The sequence below is a fragment of the Coenobita brevimanus genome, chromosome 20 (assembly GCF_032717465.1).
Source record: "Coenobita brevimanus isolate Jiangsu-jjx chromosome 20, ASM3271746v2, whole genome shotgun sequence".
In the NCBI taxonomy this organism is placed as follows: domain Eukaryota; kingdom Metazoa; phylum Arthropoda; class Malacostraca; order Decapoda; family Coenobitidae; genus Coenobita; species Coenobita brevimanus.
The window spans coordinates 5,903,097-5,910,000 of record NC_136973.1 but is presented as its reverse complement, the minus strand read 5'-3'; positions in this window follow the sequence as shown (position 1 = coordinate 5,910,000).

Below are 6,904 nucleotides of genomic sequence, written 5' to 3'. Positions count from 1 at the left end.
CACACACACACACACACACACACACACACACACACACACACACAGGGAAGAGAGAGATTCCAGCAATTTCGCCTTTATTGTAAAATCATAATTGCTTTTTTGAGAACTAACATTGATGATGATGATGATGAACTTCTCTTCCCATATCATCATCATCATCATCTTCTTCTTCTTCTTCTTCTTCTTTCTCCTAATCCCCATAAAAGTCAGTGAAGGAGGAAGGAAAAATTATGAAAGAGACAGAACACTTATCATCTCATCAATCAAGCCCGTGGAATCCTGGATCCACCTCACAAGCGGAACTATATATATTTTTAGTATTTTGGGTGAGAGAGAGAGAGAGAGAGAGAGAGAGAGAGAGAGAGAGAGAGAGAGAGAGAGAGAGAGAGAGAGAATGCCAAACTCATGTCATAGGCTCCTCTGTATCGTATCGAATCGTATCCTCCTTACATAATTGATCCAACCAGCTCGATCCCCTGCAAGATGAGTGCAATTTGCCAGTCTGCAGTCCACCGGGTTCACTTTTCAGATGATCCTTGGCTTCCAACTGCTACTACAGCATCCCATCTCTCCTACACCCACACCATCTAAACACACATTTCTATCCTGCCATCCATATCTTTCATCATCATCATCGTCGTCATCCGGACCTCCTTTCCCACCCTAGGGCAGGATGAAGAGTAGCAACGTCCAGAGAGCCAAAGCTTCCATTCACTCATCATTCAAGGCCTCGAAATCCTGGCTCCATCAGATAGGCCAGAAAAATTTCACCACGTTCTGTAGCTTCACATATACCTATCTGATAGAGTCAGTCCGAACGTTGTCACGTTAAAAAGGGGTGCCAAAAATCCCTGATCATGCACTTCTCTACACAAAGTTCATCCATCTAGCTCGGTCTCTGGCCAGTCCCTTAGCCTCACTGACTTCCATACCTCTCTTCCTCACACACTTATCCACCATATCCCTCTACCTTCTCCTTGGCCTACCTCGCCTCCTCCCTCCTTCAAATTCGCTCAGATATATATATTTTTCACCACTCTATTGATATCCATTCTCTCCACATAACCATACCATCTCAGTACACTGTCTTCTGTCCACAGACTTCCTCACTCCGCATCTTTCACGAATCACATTATTTCGTATCCTATCCACCGTCTGTACTCCACTTTCATTCCTCAGCAGTCCCATCTCCACTGCTCTTACTCTTGACTTTTCATTTTCATGCCACACCATAGTCTCACATCCATATGTTAAAGTTGGCACTAACACTCCTTCATGTAAGCCTCGTGCAGCTGCAACACTCAGGCCTCTGTTTCTTATCAAGGCCTTCATAGAACCAGCTACTTTCCTTCCTTGCGTCACTCTACTTTCCATTTCTTTTGCACAATTTCCTCTCTTTTTTTATCATTGTACCCGGGTATTTGAACTCAATCACCAATTTCAGTCTTTCTCCATTCACTAACGTCGCCCTGGGAGTCACCCTCTCTCTCAGTAACCATCACTTTACTCTTTTCTACATTTACTCACAAGGCATGACGCTCACAGACATAAAAAAATTCTGCACTATAGTCTGCCAAGCTCTTGTCCAGTATTTGCAAGTAGCACTGCATCATCAGCGTACAACACATTTGAGAACTTCCATCCATCACCATTCATTACCAACGCCATCCCTCTCTCCATTACTCGTACCCCATCCATATATATATATTGAACAACCATATCTTTCACCAGTCATTATTTCTTACCTATCCATTCTCATTGATATCACTCTGACTCCTTCCCATACACCCTTTTCACTTCCCTATCCACATCCACACCATCTAAGCACAAACATTTCTACCGTGTTATCCACATCTTTCTCCACATCCATTATTTCTTACCCTATCCGCTCTCGTATTTCTTCATCACTCTTCCTCTTCTCCCCACCACACAAGAACTTCCCCATCTCTCCCCATCCCCCACCCTCCCCTGCCTTGTCTCCCCAGTAGTGTGCCTTGTCTTAAACCCCACCAGTCGGAGTGCCTCTTCATCCTAATCCACCTTCATTTCCACCTTTTTCCTCAGTCTTAAAGCTACTTTATCTCAAAGTTTAACTTTACACAATTTCGGTCTTCAAAAACTCGTCAAAACCTAAAATGTCTGGTTTGTCACGCGTGCTGGTGGCGGCGTTGGCGCTGATGGCGGTGGCGGTGGCGGGTCAGAGGGTGACCCCCGCCGGACACAAGGAGGGGCCGCCCCGTGTGCCCCCTAAAGTGGGGTCACCCCGTGTGCCCCCTAAGGTAGGGTCACCCCGTGTGCCCCCGAAGGTTCGGCCAACCCGGCCCCCCACCCCTGCTGCCCCTGCCGCCCCTGGCGCCGCCCCTGCCGGCAGCCTGGAGGGCACCCACGTGGAGGCGTCGTCGCTGGGCGTGGTCAACGTCAGCAGCGCCACCACGGCCGTGTCGGGCCACAACGTGTCGGTGGGACGCGCGTCACTGGGGGGCGTGGGCGCCTCACGGACGCGGGCGATGGTGGGCGCGGGCGGGTCCGAGGTGGTGCGGACGCGGGCAGGCGGCGTGGAAGGCCACACCCGCATCCTGACCGCAGACAAGTGCGGCGACGGTCAGCTCACCCGCTCCAACATCACCGCCGCCCACGTGGCCACCGAGGCCGCCCGTACCCCGCCCCCACCCAAGCCGCGGCGCGCCCGCACCTGCGTCGCCGCCCGCACCCGCAAGCCCAGCCGCCCGCGCCCTACCCCACGCCCTACCCCACGCCCTACCCCACGGCGCCGCCCAATGCGCGCCCAGCCGAAGCCGAAGCCGCAGCCGCAGCCGCAGCCGTGCCAGCTGTGCACCGTGTGCCAGGGCGGCGAGGGTCAGCCACAGCGCACGGGCGGCAAGGGTCAGCCACAGCGCACGGGCGGCAAGGGTCAGCCACAGCGCACGGGCGGCGAGGGTCAGCCACAGCGCAGGCGCAGAACCCGACCCGCACCCGCTGCTGAACCTCAGTGAGTTGCACTGAGCTGCGCTGAGCTGCACTGAACCTTATCGCTTGTTTTTTCTTTTTCATCACACCCTTGTTATCCATATCTCCTCAATATTATGTCTGTTTAGCAATATGTGTCTCCTAATTGCAGACTTCTTTAGTACATCTATTTAGCAGTGTATATACTTGTATTGCACGCCTCGTCAGTATTCTGTCTATTTAGCAGATTATCCATCTTTTTTTTTTTTTTATATATGTAGAAGAAGGAACCAAAGGCCGCGAGCCCGCAAAATTGTTCCTTCCAAGAGAAAAACAAAAATACAAGAGAGAACCAAACTCAAGATCCTCAACAGTATTTTAGGCCTGTCTATTTAGCAGTTTATATGTTTGGCTGTCTATGTTTGTCGGTTTTTAATGTCAGTAAATATTTCTAGGTCTGCCTGTCTGCTGTGTCGAACCATTGTATGAAAAGCTGTCTAATCTCGTCTTTATCTATCTTTATCTACCTTAAAATGTGTGATGATGGGGGGGTTATTGTGAGAGGAGGGTGCCAGTGGGGTGGGGGAAAAAGATGAAGTGGGGGAGAAAGGGAGGGGAGGAAACTGAGGAGAAGGGAAGGGGTATTGTGAGGATGGGGGAGAGAAGGGAGTTGGGGAGAAGACCAGAGGAAGGGGAAGGGGGATAGTGAGATAGAGAGGGGGGTGAGAAACTGAGAGAGGAGGATAAATGGGGGGTGGGGAAAGGAGGAGAGGGTGGGGCAGGGGACAAGGCTAAGATGAGTGAGGACTGTGAGAGCGGGGGAGGGTAGGCATGATGGAAAGGAGATGGCTAGAGGAGGGGGTGGAGGGGGACGGAGTCGGGGGAGGTGAAGGAGGGGGAAGAGTGGTGTAGGTAGCGATGGGAGGAGGGAGAGAGGAGGGGGAGGGAGGAGAGAGATGAGCCCAACCTCTCCTAGGGACAAAAGGTAACAGGTAGGACCCATTACCTTAATCCCTGGCTCAGCTACCTGCCGAGAGAGAGAAAGAGAGAGAGAGAGAGAGAGAGGAATAGGGACGTGGAGAGAAAAATGGGAGAGAGGAGGGTGAGGGAGGTAGAGACTGGAAGAAGATGGAAGAGGAGGGGAGTGGGAGGAGGAGGAGGAGAGAGAAGATTAGAGAGGGAGAGTTTTTATCAGTACCACACCACTGCCACAACTACCACCACTACCACAACTACCACCACTGCCACAACTACCACCACTACCACTGTTGTTGTCACCACTAACACTATGACTACTACCATTACCATCACTACCACTGTCACCACTTTTACTATTTTTATCACCATTATTACCGTTTCCACTTACGACCACTACTCCGATTGTCACTATCACCACTACCACCATTACTACCACTGTTACTACCACTGTTACTACCACCATTACTACCACTGTTACTACCACCATTACTACCACTGTTACCACCATTACCACACTACCACTATTCCTATCGCCACTACCACCATTACCACACCTACCACTATTACTACCACCATTACCAGTACTGCATTACTACACCACATCCGTCGATACCAGAGCACTACAACGACTATTACTACTATTACAGGCAACTACTACTACTGATACTACCACAACCACCACTAGTATCAGTTCTTTCCTCCTCCTCCTCCTCCTCCTCCTCCTTGTCTCGCTAATGAGTGAAGGTGACAAAATGAAGGTGAGAGGTGGGAAAGATGGAAAATGATATACCTTTTGTGGTTATTCCTATTATTATTATTATTATTATTCTCATCGACAAGGAGAGTATGTTTTCACCCCAGTTTGTTTGTCTGTCTGTTTTTTCTTATAACTAAAACAGAGATTTAGACTTAATTTGGTGAGTGGATAACCCATGTCCCAGGGAACAATCGATTAACTTTTTGGGTCCGGAGTGGATCGTATTACAGATTCTGGATCCGGAAAACACTTTTTGCGAAACCCTAATCAGTGATGAGAAAACCTAACCCATTACGAAGAGTGGTTTGGAAATTACGTTGCCCTTGTCGGAGAGATGTGCTCCACTGAGTGCCCCTCTAATTATTATTATTATTACCTGTATTATTATTATTATTATTATTATTTTTACCTGTATTATTATTATTATTATTATTATTATTATTATTATTATTATTACGTGTATTATTATTATTTATTATTATTATTATTATTATTATTACGTGTATTATTATTATTTATTATTATTATTATTGTTATTATTATTATTATTATTATTACCTGTATTATTTATTATTAATATTATTATTATTATTATTATTGTTGTTTTTGTTGTTATTGCTGTTTATCTCATATTACCGTCACTCGTTGCAATTTAATACACACACACACACACACACACACACACACACACACACACACACACTCTCTCTCTCTCTCTCTCTCTCTCTCTAAGTGACTGCGACTCAAAAGGCAGACTTAGGTAATTTTTCCTCTCTGATCCAAGGCGGTACATCAGAGAAGAGGCCCCGGAAGAAGAACAGGAGAGGATAATGGCCTGATGATGATGATGATGATGATGATGGCCAGGTGAGGGTAGAGGGAGGGGAGGGAGTAGGGAGGAAAGGAGGAGGGAGGGGAGGTAGTAGGGAGGAAAGGGAAAGCGGGAGGAGGGAGGAAAGGGAATGGGGGTGGAGGGAGGGAGGGAGTAGAGAGGAAAGGGGAAGGGAAGAAGGGAGGGAGTAGGGAGGAAAGGGGAAGGGAAGAAGGGAGGGGAGGGAGTAGGGAGGAAAGGGGAAGGGGAAGGGGGAGGGAAGTGGGTGAGCTGGTTTTCGTAGGTGAAGAGGCGGGGTACGAAGAGGGTAGGGGAGAAAGAGGGAAGGAGGAGGAGGAGGAGGAGGAAAGAGAAGAGAGAAGGGAGGAAGAGATGAAAATAAGGAGGAACAGAAGAAAGAAAGGAGAGAGGGGAGGAAGTGGAAAAATCCGGGGGAGGAGGCGGGAGTAGAAGTGGAGTAGGAGAGAGAGTGAGGAAATAAGAGGGAAAAAAGAAAGAAGATGAAGAGGAGGGGAGGAAGCCAAAAGGAACAAGTACTGTACGTGAAAAAAGAGAAAGAGAAGATAGGACAAGGTAAGGAAGAGGAGGAGGAGGAGACGGGTAGGAGAGAGGTGGAGGAGGAGGAGGAGAGGGAGGAGGAGAGAAGAGGTTGGGGCAGGAAGAGAGGAGGAAAGTACAAGATGAGAGGAGGTGGGGTGGGAAGATGGGGAGGAGTTAGGGAATATATAGGGGGAGGAGGATGGAGAGTGGGGCAAGAGGAGTGAGAGGTGGAGAGATGGGTAAGATGGAGGAAGAGGAGGAGGAAGAAGAGTGAGAGATGGGTAAGATGGAGGAGGATAGCGAGGAGAGGGAGGAAGAAGAGGAAAAAGAGGTAGAGTTAAATTAAAGAAGAGTTAGGAGGTGGAAAAAGGAGGAGGAGGAAGTGGGGTAGGACGAGGAAGAATATACAAAAGGAGAAGAAGGGTGGGGGAAAAAAATAGTCGGGAGGAAGAGGTAGAGAGGGAGAAGAGAAAAGTGGAGGAAAAGTGGAGAAGAGGTATAAGTGGACATAAGAGATGGGAGAGGGATGAGGAAAGAGGAGGAAGAGGCGGAAGAGAGTATGAGAAGAGAGAGCACAGGGTGAAGAGAGAGAGAGAGAGAGAGAGAGAATTGATTGAGGAACCGTGCCGTCCAATTGAGCAAGCCAGAAGGGGCAATAGAAAGGAAGATATAAATAATACTAAGACCCTGAATAGGAACGAAGCAGCGAGTGGCAAGGGGTAGGGGGAGGGGAAGGGGTTGGGGAAGGGGGAGGGGGCGGGGGAAGGGGAGGGGGGAGGGGAAGGGGGAGGGGTATTCTAATGTGCAGGTGGGGTGGGTATTATGGCGCTCAGGTGTGTTCTTGTGTGACT